Source organism: Musca autumnalis, unplaced genomic scaffold (assembly GCF_047663935.1).
Source record: "Musca autumnalis isolate F117 unplaced genomic scaffold, ASM4766393v1 scaffold_2, whole genome shotgun sequence".
In the NCBI taxonomy this organism is placed as follows: Eukaryota; Metazoa; Arthropoda; class Insecta; order Diptera; family Muscidae; genus Musca; species Musca autumnalis.
Genome location: NW_027411755.1, coordinates 61,668,627 through 61,690,429, shown reverse-complemented (window position 1 = coordinate 61,690,429; position 21,803 = coordinate 61,668,627). Strand labels below are relative to the sequence as shown.

Sequence of the window (21,803 nt, the reverse complement as noted above, 5' to 3'; positions counted from 1 at the left end):
TTCGTGGACGGGCAGACATTTTATTGTTGCAACTGCAAAGCGTAGTTAGGGTACAGTACACTGCCAGAACTTTGTGGCAATTTCTAGGATAGTGTTGTGAAAGGATAATAATTAAAAAATAATAATAAATAGTTAAAAAATATATGTCATTCTTTGTCTTCTTTGGGGACAAAATCCACGTACAGCGTCCTTCTAAATATCTGTAAAGAATCCAAAAATATCCTTTAAAAATTCACACACAATGTCCTCCCTAATATCTTACAAATTCCAGGTCTGTGTCCTCCAAAATTTTCTTAAACAAGTAAAAAAGTATAAGTCCGCTTTGCCGCCAGAGATATACCCTCAGCCTATGTGAATTGAAACTTCCATCTACTGACTGATCGAATGTATTTAGTGACTTTTCAGAATTTTTTGGCCATTTTTGGACATTTGAACTTGCCGATAAAAATATGGATTAGGATTAAAGTTCAAAAGTGTTATGGAAGTTGATCATATTTTGAGAGTCATATTTTTCGATAGTAATTTCAGGAAGCCGGGTGACGTAGGGGATGAATGATACCAAGCAACGGTCTTGACCGGCTTTAACATGGCAAAGCCCAGGATTTATCTTGGTCCCTCTTTTATCTCAAGTGGATACTGACCTCCCCGTGGTGTCACCTGGGGAACTGCCGTTAACACCCGTTAAAGGTAGTGAGCTAACATGTGCCGCGCGTTCACCCATAAGAACGTTAAAAACTCGGGTTTGGGCGTCGGGTTAGTAACCCTCCCCTAGAAAAAACATCCTACTATGAAAAACCGAAAGAAAAGAAAAACAAACCCCTCTAAAGTTGACGAACCCCGCAACGTTTTAAGGACCGTGATCTGCGAATCTGCACCTGGAATGTTCGCACTCTTTATAGAGAAGGTGCAGTCTTCGCATTGGCAGACGCACTTGAAAAGTACAAGGGCGATATTACTGCCATACAGGAAATACGATGGATTGGGAAAGGCGTCACAACAACACCTAAAGGTGACGCACTGTATTATAGCTGCCATGACGTAAAGCATGAGTTTGGTTGCGGATTCGTAGTTAGTCGGAGACTAAAACATCTGGTATCCAGCTTCACCCCAGTGAGTGAAAGACTTGCTGCAATTCGAATAAAAGTTAAATTCTTCAACATCAGCTTTATTTGCTCATGCTCCCACTGAAGAAAAGGACGAACAGACCAAAGATATATTTTACGAGCGCTTCGAAGAAACATATGACCGTTGCCCTGCCCATGACATTAAAATCATTCTAGGCGATTTTAATGCCAAAATTGGAAAGGAGAATATCTTTGGCCCAACAGTCGGGAAATTCAGTCTACACAGTGAAACATCTGACAATGGTATGAGGCTGATACACTTTGCAGCTGCAAAAAACATGGTAGTTAGCAGTACAAGATTTAATCATCTCGATATTCATAAGGGCACCTGGCTGTCTCCAGATCAAAGAACAAGTAATCAAATTGATCATGTTGTAATAGATGGAAGACATTCATCCAGCGTGTTGGATGTACGATCGTTCCGAGGCGCAAACATTGATTCGGACCACTACCTTGTTGCAGCAAAGGTACGTACCCGTCTAAACGTTGCAAATAAAGCACGAACAGACACAACGCGGAAGTTTGACATCGATAGGCTGCAAACATAACAGATAGCCGCAGCATATTCCACTCAACTAGCCCAATTGCTTAACGCGAGCACTCCTTGTCCCGATAACATAACAACACAATGGCAACATATTGCCCACTCCATGCAAACAGCCGCAAAATCCATACTTGGATTCCAGAGACCCCCACAAAGGAATTCATGGTATGACCAGGAGTGTCGTGCCGAAGAGAAAAATGCGGCATATAGAGCTACTTTACAATCAGTAGCAACGCGTATCGCACGAGAGAGATATCGGGAGAAAAGGAGAGAAGAGAAACGTCTTTTCCGCAAGAAAAAAAGAGAGAAATGGAAAAGCGGGAGTGTGAAAAAATCGAGATGTACAGGAGCCAGAATGAAGTCCGAAAATTCTACCAAAGAGTGAAACGTCAAACAGATGGCTTTGGTACAGGCACATCCTCCTGTAGAGACCAGCAAGGTAATTTGGTAACAGATACATATAGCGTGCTCAGGATATGGAAGGAACATTTCTCCAATCTGCTGGTATCCAATAGTAGCGAAGACGATGATACCACAGATCCAATCCCAGAAGATGGTATAGAATGTATACCGCCCGACCAAGATGAGGTAAAAACAGCAATCAACCGGCTGAAGAATAATAAAGCAGCAGGAGCCAAGCTGTTTAAAACCGGAGGCGACGCGCTGATAAGGTGTATGTATCAGCTAGTTAGCACCATCTGGCAGGAAGAACGCGTACCCGACGATTGGAACCTGAGCATCCTATGTCCCGTCCACAAGAAAGGAGATAAGACTGTATGCTTCAACTATAGGGGTATAAGTCTTCTCCCTATTGCCTATAAGATAGTGTCAGGGATATTGTGCGAACGACTAAAGCCAATGGTCAACGAAATAATTGGACCATACCAATGTGGCTTTAGACCTGGCAAGTCCACCATTGACCAGATATTTACACTGCGGCAAATCCTAGAGAAGACCCAAGAGATGCAGATCGACACATTTCACCTTTTTGTCGATTATAAAGCAGCATTCGACAGTCCCCTCCGATCAAAGGTATTCCACGCAATGTCTGAATTTGGTATCCCCGCAAAGCTCATCCGGCTTTGTAAGATGACTTTAACTGATACTAGGTCCCCAGTTAAAATTGGAAAGAACCTCTCCGAAGAATTTTGTACCAAAAGAGGTTTCAGACAAGGAGACAGCCTTTCGTGTGACCTAAGATGCAAATGTCAAAATAAATGGCACAATTTACACCAATAGCCACATGTTACTTGCCTATGCTGATGACATAGACATCATGGGACGATCAGTAAAGGAAGTAACTGATACCTTTAGGAAGGTCGAAGGAGAATCTGCTAAAGTGGGTCTGGCGGTAAACGGCGAGAAGACCAAGCTGATGGTGTCGACGCGCAATGCGTCCATTGAGATCGGACCAACTGTTAAAGTTGGTTCCTATAATTTTGAGGTAGTGAAAGACTTCGTATACCTCGGCACCGCCGTAAACACAAGAAACGATATCAGTTGTGAAATAAAAAGAAGAATTGTATTGGCCAACAGATGCTACTTTGGCTTAAGTAAACACTTAAAAAACAAAGCCACAACTCGTCAAACAAAAATAACGCTTTACAAAATTCTGATACTACCCGTGCTGATGTATGGTTCCGAAGCCTGGGTACTTGCGCAAGCAGATAAGGCAGTGCTTGGCGTGTTTGAGAGAAAAATTCTTCGAAAGATCTACGGACCGATCAGCGTTGACGGTGAATATCGACGTCGTATGAACCACGAGCTGTATCTGCTATACAACGACATCAATATAGTTAAACATATCTAGATGCAGCGATTGCGTTGGCTAGGCCATATAAAAAGGATGAGCGATGATGAACCCGCTAAAAAGGCGTATAAATTCGAGCCACATGGCGGTGCACGCAGAATTGGCAGACCAAAGAATAGATGGCGCAAACAAGTGGCTGAAGAGATGACAAGGCGCGGTATTCCAAAAAGCGAAGCACTAAACAGAGAGAATTGGAGATCCTTTCTTAGTTCGGTCTAAGTAAGTGTAGAAGTTAAACTAAATTTGGACAAAATATTAAGAGACTCAAAGTTTGGACTAAATTAGTTGCCCCGTTCAAGAGATGCCATTTTAGTGACATTTTTAAATATTGGGGGGAAGTTCCAGAAGTAGTGGACCGGTATTGCGCCCATCTTCGAACTAAATCTAAGTTTAGATAAAATATGTCGAATACCAAATTTTGAACCTAATCGTTTGATCAGTTCGAGAGTTATCCTGCTCTCCAGCCACTACATATGGTGGCATAGGGGTTCTTTACAACTTTCGGGCTGTTTTCTCAAGAAGTATGGACTTGCCCCTGAAAAAACTTTTACTGTTGTAATTGAGACAGCGAATGCAAGTTGCTTCAACAAAAATCGAAGTGATTCGAGTGGACCGGTATTGATCCATGAAACTAAGTTTGGATATAATATGACGAAGACCAAATGTTGGACCAAATCGGTTGAACAGTTCGAGAGTTATCGCGCTCTCCGACAGCCACATATGGTGACATAGGGATTTTTTACACCTTTCGGGCTGTTTTCCTAAGAAATATGGACTTGCCCCTGAAAAAACTTTTACCGTCGTAATTGAGGCAGCGAATGCAATTTGCTTCAACAGAAATCAAAGTGATTCAATAGCAGGTCTTAAAGTGAAATTATCCAAATTTTTGTGTGGGAGGTACTGGATGGAGTGGATAAATATAGTCCATATTCAGACCTGATCTATATCTGGTAGATATAATGAGAATGTGTAAAGTATGGACCAAATCGGTCACTACCATCAAGAGTTATCGTGCGCACAATTTTTCCGAATATTTATGAACTTTTGTGGGGTAGGTACCTGAAGGAGAGGACCGATATGGCTTATCTACGAACTTATACTAAGTTCGGAAACAATATTACGAAGGCCAAATTTTGGCCGGAATCGGCATTTCCGTTCGAGAATTATCTTGCGCTTCCACCCATAAACATGGTGTCATAGGGTTTGTTTTTCAACTTTCAGGCTATTTTTTCAGGAAGTATGGACTTGCCCCAGATGAAACTTGTACCGTCGTATGGGGGAAGGTGAATACAAGTTGTTATAACAAAAATCAAAGCGATTCGAGAGCATGTCCTAAACTGAACTTGTCCGAACTTTTGTGTGGGAGGTACCCGAAGAAGTGGACGGATTGAGTCCATATTGGAACCTCATCTAAGTCTGGTAGAAATTTCACGATGTGCAAAGTCGGTTACTCCCTTCCAGAGTTGTCGTGCACACAAATTTTCCGAGCTTTTTCGAACTTTTGTGGGGGAGGTACCGGAAGGAGTGGACCGATATAACCCATCTTCGAACTTAAACTAAGTTTGGACAAAATATTACGAAAACCAAATTTTGAACCGAATCGGTTGATCGGTTGATTTTGAGGGAAAATATGGTTTAAATCCTCAAAATACCGAAAATCGGGAAGTACTGTTATATTGGGGCTATACCAAAATACTAGCCGATGTTGTTCATATTTAGTCCGTTATTATCCACGGACCCTGACTGAGTTTGTGCAAAATTTCAGAAATATATCTCTATTCGTTTGAAAGTGATTCATTTCCCGCCGCTAGATCAGCGATTTCGACCACTGTGCGATCTTTGAACAGCCCTAAAACTGCACTTAAGGGAATGTATTGTACGATAGACCTTCTTGGAACTTGATGTACGTTAAAAAAATACGATGTTCAATATTTAGGCTAAGTGGGATACTCAATTATCTCATCTCATCAGTCTTTTTAATTGGCTCCGGTACGGTTTTTAGAGCTTTTGGGCCATTATTTTAAGAAGTATTGACTTGCTAACGAAAAAAGGTGTACCGTCATAATAAGGACAGCTAGTACAACCGGCAGCTAAAATTTTCAAAATGGTTTCAGACATATCCTTCAACTGCAATTTCACCAAAATACTGGAAATTGTGTGTGGGAGGTATACCCGAGCAAGCTGTAGTACGGAGGAACTTTTATCCATAATATGAAGACTTTTCTTAAACCAAGACTTAGCATGAACTAGTTAACTAAAAATAACTCTCTTAAATAGAGAAAACCCTCAGGAGAAACCTTCTGATGTTCCTTTTATACTGTGCCTACATCATTACTGGTCATGCAGACACATTTTTAAAATTTTGTCGTTGAGTAAATAAGGTGTTCACTTGTCTAAAAATGACATACACTAACATTTTTAGATTGTGTAGAAATGTGTCCATGACACTTATACACTCACTTACGCACAGTTTCCCACACAGACAAACACATCAACATTTGAATAAACATGCCTTTCAAGTTTAGCAAGACATTAAAAAAAGAACTCCCACAGAAATTTTCCCAGCATTCTTGGAGACGAAACACCAACATCGCATGAAAAAATAAAGACTTGTAGAATATGTAAGGAGTATAATAACATAGCAACCCATAGCATCCATTTATAGTACACATCACGTTATGCATTGTATACTACGAAAGGACTAACCTCGTATATGGCTACTTGGTGTAGTTACTAGAGCAGCTGCAAACTGCTACTTCTCTATATCTTAAGTGGGTGCAAGGAGGAGAGTTTGTGTGTGTTCGGATATGTAATATAAAAAAACCATGTGTATGCATCAATGGTGTATGTGTGTGTGTGAATGCAAAGGATATTTTATAGGTATGTATGTACATTGCAAACGACATGTGCCGCCTTAGCATAACCATGTGAGGTTCAAGTACTGTGTGTGTGTAACTATATGTTTATACTCTCTACTCAATAGTGTCTGTCTGTCTAACGCTGTCTGTCTTCCCGTTCTCCTCCCATCATTCACTGCAGTGTGTGTGTGTGTGTGTGTGTACTTCTGCTTGCATTCGTGCGTACATGTTATAAATCTTGATTATATGCAACTTGTCGCCTTGTTGTCGTATTCAATGGCATACGACATGAATGGTTTTACGTCTTTTCCGTAAATAATGCACAACTTTGCCCCGCATTTGTCTTGCCTTGTCCTACTCCAGTGGCACACAGAGTCGTCGAGTCGTCTTCGTTAGAAATATTAAAAAAAATTTCTTTTTTTTGTTTTCATACTTGCTTCTTTTTTTGTTGTTGTTGTTGCTGTTGGTCATGGTATGAAAGACTTTTCCGTTAACAGTTTCCTTGTGGTCTTTTAAGGGAAATGTGGAGAAAAAAATGGGGAAGTATGATAATGATAGACACAATTTTCGTTAAATTGTATAAATTTAAGACATCCTTGAATTTGTCTCTGCATTGGTGAGGTCTTCTAACTGTAGAAGACCTTAAAGCCAGAACAGAATCAATCGTCGCTTGCTTTGCTTGCTTCCCAAACGTCAAATTATAAAGGAATGCCAGAGCCTCCTAAAGGAGAACGCAGGCGGATTTGCAAAGAGGCTCTGGCATTCCTTTATAATTTGACATTTGGGGAAGCAAGCAAAGCAAGCGACGATTGATTCTGTTCTGGCCTTTACGAAGCCTTTTAACCTTAGGAGGTCTTCCAACTGAAAAATACCTTAGAAGGCCTTCTAACTATAGACGATTTAGATTTTTCCTCTGACTATAGAAAACCTTTTAGCAGTCTTCTAATTACAGAAGATCGTCTACCTAAAAAGATTTTTCAGAGGTCTTCGTATGAAAGGTATATTTATGAAAGACTTTGAGGATATCTTCTGCCTATAAAATACCTTAATATATAGAGGATGCCACGGTGGTGCAGTGGTATGCACACCCGCCTTGCACTCAGAAGGTCGTTGGTTCGATTCCCAGGCAACTTCAAATTTTCAACGGTGGCAATGTACCCCTCAGTTTAGTGTTGGCGAAATTTCCTGAGTATGTCGGCCACGTAAAACTTCTCTACAAGTATGTCCCATATCATTAAGCTAATATGAATCGGGGTGCACTCATTGTTATAAGAGAAGCTCCCTTGTCCCTGCTGGTTTATTTGTGGAACAATTATTATTATTACATTTCTAAAGATCTTCAGGGGGGTCTCCATCTATAGAAAACTTTTAGGAGGTCATCCGACCAGTGGTCTCTGTATTGATGTCTTCTTATCTATAAAAATAACTTATGAGGTCTTTACCTACAGGAGGTCTTCAAAGTGTGGAAGATCTTAAGAAGTCTTCTAACTATAGAATACTTTGGGACGTCTAAGAAAACTAAAAAAACCTTTAGGATGTCTGGGGGGGTCTGCGTCTATAGAAACCCTTTAAGAGGCCTTCTACCTGTGAAAGATATTTAGGAGACTTTCCGCCAATAGAAAACCTTTAAGAGTTTTTTTTATCTATAGAAGACCTTTAACTAAACTTTAGAAGACCTCCTTTCCATAGAAAATCTTCAGAGGGTCTCTCCAGGGGCCTTCTGCCAAAAGAAGATCTTTAAAAGTTTTCTAACTATAGAAGAGATCTTCTATCAATAGAAGACCATTGGAGGCCTTCTACCCACAGAACACATAAAGGAGATCTTCCATTTGTAAAAGACCCTTAGGAGCCATCTATAGAAGTCCTTTAGAAAGTCTCCCCTTTTGAGAAGTCTTGTATCTATAGGAGACCTTTAGAAGGTCTCCGAACTATAGAAGATCTTTAGAAGGGTTTCTCTCTAGAGAACACCTTTAGGAGGTCTCCAATTTATAAAAAACATTTACGAAATATCCTTTCTTTAGAATACTCATGTCTACAGCAGACCTTTAGGAGGTCTCCTACTTATAAGAGACCTTTAAGAGGTCTTCTATCTATAAAATACCTTTAGGACCTTTAAGAGGTGTTCTATCTAAAAATAACTCTAGGTGGTCTTCCATTTGTGGGAGACCGTTTTAAGGTCCTGTATCTGTGGAAGACCGTTGGGAAGTCTTTTATCTGTGGAAGACCTTTAGGAGGTCTTCTACCTATAGAATACCCTTAGGAGGTCTTCTATCTATAAAATACCTCTAGGAGGCCTTCCATTTGTGGAAGAGCTTTAGGAGATATCCTGTCCATAGAAGACCTTTAGAAGGTGTCATTATCTATAGAAGACCCTTAGAAGATCTCATTATATACAGAATATGGCTTTAGGAGGCCTTCCATTCGTGAAAGACCGTTGGGAGGTATTCCATCATTGAAAAAACTTTTATCAGGTCTTCTATGTACAGAAGGCCTTCGGGAGTCTTCTATCCATAGAACTCTTTAGGAGGTCTCTTATCCATAGAAGCCCTCTAGGAGGTCTTCTATCTATAAAAAAACTCCAGGAGGCATTCCATATATGGAAGAGCTTTAGGAGATATCCTGTTTATAGAAGTTCTTTAGAAGGTCTTATTATGTATAGAAGACCCTTAGAAGGCCACATGACCTTTATGACGTCGTCTACCTATATCAGACCTTAAGGAAGTCTTCTATCCACAGAGGACCTATAGGAGGTCTTCTAACCATACAATACCTTAACGAGGTCCATAGGATGTCTTCTATATTTCGGAGGCCTTTAGGAGGTCTTTTACAAGCAGATGATTTTTAGGAGTTTTTTCCATCCGTTGAAGACCTTTAAGAGGTCTTTTATCTGTAGAAGACATGCTAAAGTATCCTATCTATAGACAATTTTTATAATACTATTATGAGACCTTCTATCCATAAAGGACCTTTAGCTAGTCATCTATCTACAGAAGACCTTCACGAGGTAGACTATCTGTAGAAGGCTTCTGTAGGTCAGATATCTATAAGAGACTTTTAGGAGGTCGTCTATCTGCAGAAGACTTCTGGAGATCATCTATCTATACAAGACTTCTGGACGTCGTCTATCTATAGAAGACTTCTGGAGGTCGTTTATTCTTAGAAAAGTTATAGGAAGTCTCTGGAAGATCTTTAGGTTGTCTTCTAGATACGGAAGACCTTCAGGAGGTCTTCTAGCTACAGAAGGCCTTAGGGGGTCTCCTACTTAGAAAAAGTCTTCTAGCTACAGAAGACCTTTAGGAGGTCTTCTAACTATGGAAGACCTTTAGGGGGTCATTAGGAGATATCCTGTTTATAGAAGACCTTTAGAAGGTCTCATTATTCCTTAGGTCTCATTATATATAGAATACCTTTATGAGGTCGTCTATATATATCAGACCTTAAGGAATTCTTCTATCCAGAGAGGACGTATAGGAGGCCTTCTATCCATAAAATACCTTTAGGAGGTCTATAGAATGCCTTCTATATTTCGGAGGCCTTTAGGATGTCTTTTATAAACAGGTCATATATCTATACAAGACTTCTGGAGGTCGTTTATCCATAGAAGACTTCTGGAGGTCATTTATTCTTAGAAGAGTTATAGGAAGTCTCTGGAAGATCTTTAGATTATCTTCTAGATACGGAAGACCCTCAGGAGGTCTTCTAGCTACAGAAGACCTTAGGGGGTCTCCTACTTAGAAAAAGTCTTCTAGCTACAGAAGACCTTTAGGAGGTCTTCTAACTTTGGAAGACCTTTAGGGGGTCTTTAGGAGATATCCTGTTTATAGAAGGCCTTTAGAAGGTCTCATTATTCCTTAGTTCTCATTATATATAGAATACCTTTATGAGGTCGTCTATATATATAATAGACCTTAAGGAGTTCTTCTATCCACAGATGATCTATAGGAGGTCTTCTATCCATAAAATACCTTTAGGAGGTCCATGGATGTCTTCTATATTTCGGAGGCTTTTAGGAGGTCTTTTATAAGCAGAAGATTTTTAGGAGTTTTTTCCATCCGTTGAAGACCTTTAAGAGGTATTTTATCCGTAGAAGTCTCCTAAAGTCTCCTATCCCTAGAACATTTTTAAATACTATTATGAGGTCTTCTATCCACAGAAGACCTTTAACTAGTCATCTATCTACAGAAGACCCTCAGAAGGTAGACTCTCTATAGAAGGCTTCTGGAGGTCATATATCTATAAGAGACTTTTAGGAGGTCGTCTATCTACAGAAGACTTCTGGAGGTCATCTATCTATACAAGTCTTCTGGAGGTCGTTTATCCTTAGAAGAGTTGTAGTAGGAAGTCTTTAGATGATCTTTAGGTTGTCTTCTAGACACGAAAGACCTTCAGGAGGTCTTCTAGCAACAGAAGACCTTTAGGAGGTCTTTTAACTATGGAAAACCTTTAGGGGGTCTTCTATCTATGGAAGACCTTTAGGAAGTCTTCTATCTGTAGAAGATCTTTAGAGGTATTCTATCCATATAAGACTTCTTAGGAGGTCTCCTAACTATAAAAGACCTTTAGGAGGTCTCTTGTCTATAGAATATTTTAAGGAAGCCTTCTATTTATACAGTACCTTTAGGAGGTCTTTTATCTACAAAAGGCATGTAGGAGGTTTATATTCATAGAAGACCTTTAGAAGTTCTTCTATCAATAAAGACCGTTAAGAGGTCTTCTATCCATAAAATATCTTTAAGAGGGCTTCTATATATAGAAGACCTATAGGAGATAGTCTATCCATAGAAGAACTCTCATATCTGCAGTAGACCCTTACAAGTTCTTCTTCTATCTACAGAAGATATTTACGAGGTCTTCTATTTATAAAGGACTTTTGACCGGTATTCTATCTATTGAAGCCATTTAGTATGTCTTCTATCTATAAAAGACCTAAAGGAGAAATTTAGTAGGTCACCTATCTGTAGAAGATTTTTATAATAATTAAAAGAGGTATTCCATCCATAGAAAACCTTTAGGAGGACTTCTATCCATAGAGGACCATTACGAGGTCGTCTATCTGTAGAAGAGTTTTAAGAGGTCTGTAGAAATCCTTTTAGGAAGAAGTAGGAAGAAGACCATTAGAAGCTCTTCCAGCTACAGAAGACCATTACGAGGAAGACCTTTAGGAGACCTTCTAAAGGTCTTCTATCCATAGAGAACCTTTGGGAGGTCTTCTATCTACAGAAGACCTTTAACAATTCTCCAATTTATAGAAGACCTTTAGGAGTAGGAGGTTTTGTATATATAGGAGACCTTTAGAAAATCGTATATCTGTAGAAGACAATTAGGTGGTCTTTTACCTATAGAAGATCTTCTATTTGTAGAAGACCCTTAGAAGGTCTTCTATCTATAGATGCCCATTATAAGGAGTTTCAACTGTAGAAGTTCCTGAGGAGGTATTCTATCTGTAGAAGACCCTTAGAAGGTCTTCTATGTGTAGAAGACTCTTAAGGTCACCTATTTATAGAAGACGTTTAGAAGGAATTTTATTTGTAGAATACTTTTAGGAGACCCTCTATCTGTAGAAGACCCCAAGGAGTTTTTCTATCTGTAGAAGACCGTTAGGATGTCTTCTATCTATGGAAGACCCTTAGGACGTCTTCTATCTGTAGACGAACCTTATGAGGTCTTCTATCTGTAGAAGACCCTTTGGAGGTCTTCCATCTATAGAAGACCTTTGGAAGGTGTTTTATCTGTAGAATGAGGTCTTCTGTTTATAGAATACCCTGAGATGGTCTTCTTTTTGCAGAAGACTCTGAGGAGGTCTTCTATTTGTCGAATACTTTTGGGAGGTCTTGTATCTGTAGAAGGGCCCAAGGAAGTTTTCTATATGTGGAAGAGCGTTAGAAGGTGTTCTATCTAAGGAAAACCCTTATGAGGTCTTCTATCTGTAGAAGACCTTTAAAAAGTCTTCCATCTAAGAAGTTTAGGAGGACTAAGTAGGTGTTCTGTCTGAAGATTGAAGATGATAGACATTGTTTGTTCTTACAACAATGCCTAGAAATATGCAACGAAAAACCTTAACATTTCCACACTCCTTCCAAAAGGTTTATAGTTTTTATCTCTTTTCCCTTCTCCTTCCTTCCCTCCATTCCCTCTCTGTCGTCCCAAAATGTTGACAATGTCTTCATGAATGACATTGCTCACATGGTCGTCATCTTCTTCCTTTCATGTTAAATGACAATTTTTCTTCCACTCACTTACTGCCTTTCTTTCCATTGCTCTTATTTGTTCTTCTTCTTGCAATTTTGAACGTTTGTGTGTCCATTTTATATCCGGCTATATGTCGTTACATTTCTTTTGAAAAGCTATAAAATACTCGTTTTTTTCTATAAATTTATAGATTTGTGCAACGCCATGCTTGTGTGTGTGTGAGTCTGGGCAAATTTTGGAGAAAGATGGCAAATTTTGGAGAAAGACGAGTGTTGAGTATAAACCATTTATATTTTCCTCTCCGTTCTATGAATTTTATACCATAAAAATAGTTAGTATTCATTTGCCATAACTCGTGTCCTGTTCAATGTGTGAATGGTTGTTTGTATCGTGTTACTGATATAAAAACCATAAAAATACAGTCAGGACATTTGTATTATGGTTACAATTTCCAAAAAAGAACCAATTCCTTGCGTGTGACTTTAAATGTTCACAAGATTTTTTGTCTAGGTTCTAAAGGATATCCATAGATTGACAAAAGACACGCAGGACATTTTATGGTAAGGGAAAATGTTGGTGATTTTCTATTCAATGTTTGGCATTTACAAAAAAAAAACCATTCACCTTTTTTTGCTCTCCTGGGGGTTTTTTCGGTATTCCTTACATATTTGCCTTGGTATGTTATCATTCTAACATGAATGTTGGTGTTAAGCTTGTTGCTGTTGTTGTTATTGTTGCTTCGAAAAAGACATTGCAACCGACACTTTGTGCCATGACTCTCAACCATGTTAACTAACTGTATTACACTTTGGTAATTGAGAATGAGTGAATATCTAGAATTTCGTAGACTAAAGGAGTGTGCCAGATAGTTTCAGTATGTGTGTGTGTGTGAGTCTTTCGTCTTCAAATACAGTCTGGTCTTGATGGCTCACATTGTCTGTCTGTGTATGTTGCCTCTTAAGCGCCTTGCCCGCCTGTCCTTATTTGGAACTTTGAAATATTTTCCTTCTTGTCTTTGCTGCTATTTGACTTGTGTTGTATATTTTCTATTCTATCTTTCTTTTTTCCTGTGTCTTGGCTTTTATTCAATGACATTCAATTAGTGGCATTTTTAGTTCATGTTGGTGTATGTTTTCTCAACATACATACGTTCACAATTTCTTCATAGTCTATGGAGTGCAAAAGGAAAAAATAAGGAGTACAATGTTAACAACAACAATTATAGTGTCATTTCAAAAGAAAAGTGTTGAGTCATAAGATTTAATTTGCTTTGAGGTTGGTGAGGTGAGAAGAACAAGAACAACATCAACAACAAGAAGTTTTGGTTTAATTAAGTTATTGTTTGAATGATTTTATTAAAACAAAATGAAAAGCCAAAAAGTATGCAATTGATTTTATAAAACAACTGAAGTTATAGGGTATGCTATGGCTTAGTATTGTCATGATATAGATCAGCATTCGGCAAAAAAGGGGCACACGTGCCCTTGATGAGAATAACAACAGAACAACCACCACTCAGTCTTCGTTCAGAAGTCAATGAAGAAGGTTCTGTTGTCGCTTGTTTCAATGATTTTTAATTTTAGCAATGCATTAACGCACACGCAGTTTGTGGAGAGAGCGAGAGAGTAGTATGCGTAAGGCCGCAAACAATGCGTTTGTATTGGTGCCGATACCTGATATAGATCAGCGTTAGTCAGCTAATTGAAAAACATGCACTCACACTATAACGTCCCCTAAGGTATGCAAAAATTTCATCATCAATTTCATCTTTTGCAGATGAGAGACATTCCAAAGGTCTTCTGTTGATGGAGTCTATTGGGGAGTCTAGGTATGGAAGACTTTCGAAAGGTCTTCTATTGATATACTTGAAAGTCTTCCATTGATAAAAGGCCTCCTAAAGTCCCTCTGTATATAGAAGACCTGCTAAAGGTCTTCTAAAGATTAAAGACCTTCAAATGTCTTCTATAGTTGGTAGACCTTGTAAAGTTATTTTTTATGTATATAAGACCTTTATCTTTTATTACCTTCCTCTAGGGATAGAATACCTTCTAAACATCCTCTGTAGTTGGAAGATCTAGAGATTCTCTGTGGGTAGAACACCTTATAGGGGTCTTCTTTGGAAGGAAGGCCTTTATAATGTTTTCTGTGGATAGTAGAAATTGTCTAAAGTTATTCTATAGATGTATTCGACAGATGGGTGACATTCTAAAGGTCGTTTGTACAAAGAATACCTTCTACAGTCCTCAAAGTGTCGCCTTCATGGGCGGGTTCTTCGACTTTACTCGAAACCACACTACATTAGCGTTCTGTCCAACGACTTCCAACTCAGTGCCCAAAAAACGACAAAAGTTTTTTTTTTGAAACGAAATATTATGGCGATCGGCTAACGTTAACCCGATCCATCAGAGCGATCTTTGTTTCTATAGTAATTTGTATGGGACCAAAGGTGAATTTTGACGAAAATTCTTAAAAGCCATATTTATGGACTAATCGATGAAATTTTTTCCAGTTCATTGTTGTGGCTAAAAAACGAATCCTACAAAAAATCTTAGGGGTTGTTGTGGACACTTCCATGTGAGGGCCTACGACAGTGACTATGGTGCGGCATTATTCGACAGCACTGCCACCAGTGAGTCATCGTCTTTATCAGAATACGAGACTTCCAAGCAGTCCCCCAACAGCAGCCTCACACGCAGCACTTAACACCAGTCACTGCTGTTCCAATCCCTGGAAATGTATAATGTTTGCACTTTAATTGCAATGGACTCCGAGGAAATAGTGGAATTCATGAGTCGGAAAATATCAGGTTCGGCGGTGCAGGAAACCAAGCTCAACTAAAACTACAGCTTGCAGAGTTCTGATGGTTACAACGTGCTGAGGAAGGATCGCAGCAGAAGTGAAGCTTTCCTATTGTACCAGATCTACGTTTGCGAGGGAGGTGTTTAGTAGGAGAAGAACCAGACTCAGCGGAGGTGATTCTCCTAACTAGTCGTCTTCTGGTCTACTGCCCTGTGTGGAGCTGCATTAGCGTATACCTGTTTCGACCTCGGCATGGTCGTTGGCAGTTGGGCTATGCCGGCGCGCGGATTCATATTGTGGATGCCCTGCGTCGACATAGCTGCACCTGCCGTTGTGGTGGCGTTTCATCGCTGGTTTGTTGGTTCGGTTGTTTGTTGTCGGGATGTCCGTGAGGACGTTCTCGTCCAGTGTTTGTGTTGTGTCTTTGTGTGTTGGCCATACATGGTCAAGTTACCCGTGAGGGTGACTTTGTCTATGCGTCTTGTGTTCGTGTCTTGTTGTGTACCTTCGGGAAGGCACGACGCTGGGGCTACCAGTCCCGGTCTGTGCGGGCCAAAACTGGTAGTAGTCTTTGGCTACGAAGTCGGCAGAAGCTTTATTCTGTGGGTCACCAGTCCCGAACTCTTTTGAGTTCAACTGGTAGTAGTCTCCTTGGCTACGAAGCTGGGCAGAGGCTATATTCTGTGGGTCACCAGTCCCGAACTCTTTAGAGTTCAACTGTTAGTAGTCTTTGGCTACGAAGTCGGCAGGAGCTTTATTCTGTGGGTCACCAGTCCCGGACTCTTTAGAGTTCAACTGGTAGTAGTCTTTGGTTACGAAGTCGGCAGAAGCTTTATTCTGTGGGTCACCAGTCCCGGACTCTTTAGAGTTCAACTGGTAGTAGTCTTTGGCTACGAAGTCGGCAGAAGCTTTATTCTGTGGGTCACCAGTCCCGAACTCTTTTGAGTTCAACTGGTAGTAGTCTCCTTGGCTACGAAACTGGGCAGAGGCTATATTCTGTGGGTCACCAGTCCCGGACTCTTTAGAGTTCAACTGGTAGTAGTCTTTGGCTACGAAGCGGAGCAGATGCTATATTCTGTGGGTCACCAGTCCCGGACTCCTTGAGTCCAACTGGTAGTAGTCTTTGGCTACGAAGTCGGCAGAAGCTTTATTCTGTGGGTCACCAGTCCCGAACTCTTTTGAGTTCAACTGGTAGTAGTCTCCTTGGCTACGAAGCTGGGCAGAGGCTATATTCTGTGGGTCACCAGTCCCGAACTCTATAGAGTTCAATTGTTAGTAGTCTTTGGCTACGAAGTCGGCAGGAGCTTTATTCTGTGGGTCACCAGTCCCGAACTCTTTAGAGTTCAACTGGTAGTAGTCTTTGGCTACGAAGCGGAGCAGATGCTATATTCTGTGGGTCACCAGTCCCGAATTATTTGGAGTTCAACTGGTAGTAGTTTCTACTACGAAGCCTGACCGGAGGCTATATTCTGGTACCGCGGGTGTCAGGAGCCCTTAGGTCTCAATGATCTAGCCTGGCAGTTTGGTGCAGGCCCCTGTTGGGAGCATCGCGGTGGCTGTGGTTTATACCCAAATCGCGGGTAGAGCTTTGGCTCGAATGTGGAGTTGCATTACAAACCGGGTGCCTGACCCATAGAAAGGCAGGAGTGTTAGATAGGCTCCACCCCAAACCAAGGGGTGAACACGTCCAAATACGTGGGAACGAATTGGTACTCACACTTGTGTTGAGGGTGCCGACGGACGTATTGTTTCCGTCCGGTGTTGAGAACACCGTGGGGTTAGGCTGAAAGACAGGTACCCACGTAAAACTCAGCATATCTGTACCAACCTATCTCGCTTGAGCCTGCCTCTAATGAACCGTACATCCAATTTATTGGGGTAGCAGCCAGGTGTGGAGCTGCCGAGGTAGAGTTGCTTATACTATACATCTCTCCAATTAATAGCTTTACTCAAGATTATAGGCCCACCATTAGCCCGTTTTTGGAAGGTTATAATTGACTGATCTTAGGGGACTTTAATTCTCATCATGAGTAGTGACGGTTGAGCAAATTGATAGCTCTTTGTTTTGCACGGCCGCTCCTACCAAAATTACCGGAGAGTGTCATAGTTCGCCAGAAATAACCATCGTTCAAGCGGGTCTGACAAATGAAGTCACTTGCCAACTTGTCGTTTCTCTTGGATCAGATCATCTCCCCATAATTATTATTTCATCACCTCTGAACGCCTAGTTTCTGAGAGTACACCAATCACCGCTTCAGAGATTTGCACAACCCTTCTGATGTTCGGGTAGGAGAGAGGATGTTCCGGGACATCAGTACAGTGGCAACCGATCGTCATATACTTGGTGGTTAAATACTCGAAGTTAGAACAAATTTCCCAGCACAGGTGGTGGTACTAGCAAATGAGCGTGAATAACTTCGCCGTTCCAATCCAAGTCATCCCAGATTGAAAGAGCTGACACTGGATATTAATAGGCTGGTCGGTGAGCACAAGTGGAACAAGATTCTATATCATCTGAAGACTTGCAACATTGGAGCCGTAATAAGTGAATTGTGGGCAACAGTTTAGACCGTCTTTAGACCCTGGAAAAATGAAGATAGGACCTCATCCACGTTTGGCGACGTTACGCTGACTGATCCAAAGAGATGCGCATGTTATTTTAATAGGCAACTTGTGAAGCATCCGGGAGTGACAGAGCGAAGAGAAGCGTACTGCGTCGCATTAGATCTCTTCTTGCCAAAGTAGAACCACCACAATTCACAATGGTTGATGTTCTAATAGCGTCGGGAACGCTAAATCATCCAAAGCGTTAGGCCCTGACGATACCTCCATGGTAATGCTGAAACGGCTGGATGAGCCGGGAGTCGAGTATCTAACTAAAGTTCTCAACCTGTCGCTAACCACCCAACTCGTACTCGAAATCTCAAAAATGGGCTGAGAGGTGGTCCCGATACTGAAGTCATGCAAGGATGCCAGCAAAGGTGAATCGTACAGATCAATATCGCTTTGTCGCCCGTAGAAAAGACCCTTGAGACTTTACTCCTCCCCAGCGCCAGAAATAGCTATCCAATTGCCGATCATCAGCATGGTTTCCGTAAGCAGCGTAGCACGACAAGAGCGCTGCACGCCATCTCCACACATATTAGTCGAGGACTCAAACAGAGCAAGCCGTGAGATTGAACAGTGGCGCTTGAATTATCAAAAGCCGTTTATACTGTCAAGCACTCCACGCTGTTGTAGGCCAAGTTTGAAATGTTGGATAATTAGGGGGTAGAAGAATTTTTTTGTTCGCCCTACTGTTCGCACGTAGGGCTTTTAGGTCAAACACTCCGATTATTTGTTCACCACTCCGACTAATCTTTTTATTTTCACCCATACCCTCACTACTATAAGTTTTCTTTTGTTATTGTTTGGATTTTCGAACAGATTTATAGGACATTCTCAGCATTAACTTTTAATTTGAAATTAATATTATTGAAGGCTCCAAATAAGTTGGTTTTGCATCCATCCAATAGCACAAGAAAACATACATATAATAATGGGACATGTGCGATATTCTGACCCATTCTTCTTCTTTTCTACTAATCAACTAGTGAATGCCGTCTTTTAGCATTTCAAATTTAATTACCTACTTCCAGGCAACCATATACCACCCTTACAGCAAAATTGCCTACTTTTAGGCAGTTTGTTTTCTTGATTCCTTTCCATTCCAGATAACAGCTGTTTTTTTTTTTCGTTGAAATAACATCATTAAAAGTAAAATAAAGAAGAAATAAAATTCAACAAATTATTTACGGAAATTGTTATTAATTCCATTTGAGTATTTGATTCGCGTAGATAAATATTTAAATTATCGTGACTGGGTCTCGTTTAAAAAGTTTGAGTTTTCTTCTTTTGGCTGTTTTCGTTTTTCTACTTGTTCTTCTTCTTCTACTTTCCACAGTAAATGGTATGACCATGCATTTTTAACTTTGTGCCGGCCTTGCATGAAAAACTGGTGTCGAGTTTATTTTCCATTTATTTACACTTTAAGGTAATAAATCAAGGTCTTTTCCCATTCTTGAATTTACAGTCGTTCTTGTTGTTGTTCTTGGTGGTGGTGATGTTGTTGGTTTCCTTGTTTCTTACTTCGCCATTTTTTTTGCTGATGATTGTTCGTGTTGCTTTCCTTGTGCGCGGAAAACAATCAAGGATATATAATTTTTTTCTTCCTACAAATCCCCCATTGAAACAAATAAACAAACGAACGAACCAACCAACCATTGAACAACGGACAAACAACCATTCATCCTTAACATGGAGGACACAAATACGACGTAATATTTTCACAAGTATGTATTGAAAACCAACCAACCACCTCATGGCTGTTTTGATGGCCCAAGGATCCATTTGTTTATTGCGTTTCAACTTCTTCTTCTTGGTTTGTTTTTGGTGTGTTGTGTTGCTCTGAAGGCCGACTTTAGAGTAATAAGAGAAGCATACCACAAGGTAGTGGATGACTTGCTTTCTGGTCACTGCTTTGCCAAATGCCTGACTAAAAGTTTGTTAAATGTTTCGTTTTTCGTTTCGTCAATAAATTTTTGTGATAGGTCACGCATTTCTTGATATTTCTTCCTAAGCTTAGTTTTTCTTTTCACTTGGCCCCTGGTCTCTCTGCCTTTCGATTTTTCTATTCGACATTCTTTGTCATTTGTTAAATTGCATTTATATTTATTTTGACAAGGTTATTTTTCCCCATTGTGGCTTAATTCCATTTTTATTTTTATTTATGCCAATGCAATTATTGCGAGCAATTCGTAGATGTACACATTTTTAAGATTTCAAAGAAAGATTGTCCTTGTAAGAAAAATACGGGATTAAAATCTTATTATGGGTTTTAAATCTCTTCCAGAGAATAACATATAATTGAAATTATACAGAAATTCACATTAATAAGTTGGACTATTATTCACAATATTTAATATTTGAGGATTTTGTTAAATAATTTAAAACGAAAGCTCGTTACGATAAAAATTAATTATTGGAAGTAAAGCTTCGTTAGAAAACAAGTACTTTTACAAGAAACAATTACTTTTATTTATTTTTTACTTATTTGATAATATTTCAATCAATATTCCTTGTTAATTCTCACGATTCACCTAATTAAAAAGTTTTGTCCACAATTTGTCATAGATTCAACGCTAATTCACCGGTTGATACAAAATATGTTTTAATCACAAATTTTAATCAGACCTCCAGAAGCCAAGGCGTGGATTTTTTCAAAAAAATTAATCAGACCTCCCGAAGCCACGGCTTGGGGTTTTTCCAAAAAAATTTAATCAGACCTCCAGAAGCCAAGGCGCGGATTTTTTCAAAAAAATTAATCACACCACCAGAAGCCAAGGCTTGAATTTTTTCAATAAATTTTAATCCAGAAGCCAAGACGTGGATTTTTTCAAAAAATATCAGACATCCAGAAGCCAAGGCGTGGATTTTTTAAAAAAATATCAGACATCCAGAAGCCAAGGCGTGGATTTTTTAAAAAAATATCGGACATCCAGAAGCCAAGGCGTGGATTTTTTTAAAAAATATCAGACATCCAGAAGCCAAGGCGTGGATTTTTTTAAAAAATATCAGACATCCAGAAGCCAAGGCGTGGATTTTTTGCAAAAAAAAAAAAAAAAAACAAAAAAAAAACAATTAATCAGACCTAAAGAAGTCAAGGCGTGGATTTTTTGCAAAAAAAAAAAAAAAAAAAAAAAAAAAAAAAAAATCAGACCTACAGAAGCCAAAGCGTAGATTTTTTTTCAAAAAATTTTAATCAGATCATCAGTTACCAAGGGGTGAATTTCTTCAAAAAAATGTTAATCAGACCTCCAGAATCCAAGGCGTGTTTTGTTTTGCAAAAAATTATAATCAGACCTAAAGATGCCAAGGCTTGGATTTTTTGCAAAAAATTATAATCAGACCTCCAGAAGCCAAGGCGTGGATTTTTTCAAAAAAATTTTAATCAGACCTCCAAAGCCAAGGCGTGGATTTTTTCAAAAAAATTTTAATCAGACCTCCAGAAGCCAAGGCGTGGATTTTTTCAAAAAATTTTAATCAGAACTGCAGAAGCCAAGGCTTGGATTTTTTCAAAAAAATTTAATCAGAACTGCAGAAGCCAAGGCGTGGATTTTTTCAAAAAATTTTAATCAGAACTGCAGAAGCCAAGGTGTGGATTTTTTCAAAAAAAAAAAATTAATCAGAGCTGCAGAAGCCAAGACGTGGATTTTTTTCAAAAAATTTAATCAGAACTGCAGAAGCCAAGGCGTGGATTTTTTCAAAAAATTTTAATCAGAACTGCAGAAGCCAAGGCGTGGATTTTTTCAAAAAATTTTAATCAGAACTGCAGAAGCCAAGGCGTGGATTTTTTCAAAAAATTTTAATCAGAACTGCAGAAGCCAAGGCGTGGATTTTTTCAAAAAATTTTAATCAGAACTGCAGAAGCCAAGGCGTGG

The 21,803-nt window shown here is 39.6% G+C and overlaps 1 protein-coding gene and 1 long non-coding RNA gene across 9 annotated transcripts in view; both read right to left on the bottom strand.

Moving 5' to 3' along the window:
- The window catches only part of lilli (AF4/FMR2 family member lilliputian), a 499,970-nt gene that overhangs the window by 61,792 nt on the left and 416,375 nt on the right, over positions 1-21,803 (bottom strand). The gene's annotated exons all lie outside the window — the stretch shown is intronic.
- Positions 13,535-20,994, bottom strand: LOC141393996 (uncharacterized). The gene is made up of 2 exons (XR_012410229.1): positions 16,658-20,994; positions 13,535-16,423 (listed from the first exon to the last, which is right to left on the bottom strand). It is a non-coding gene; the product is annotated as an uncharacterized lncRNA (long non-coding RNA).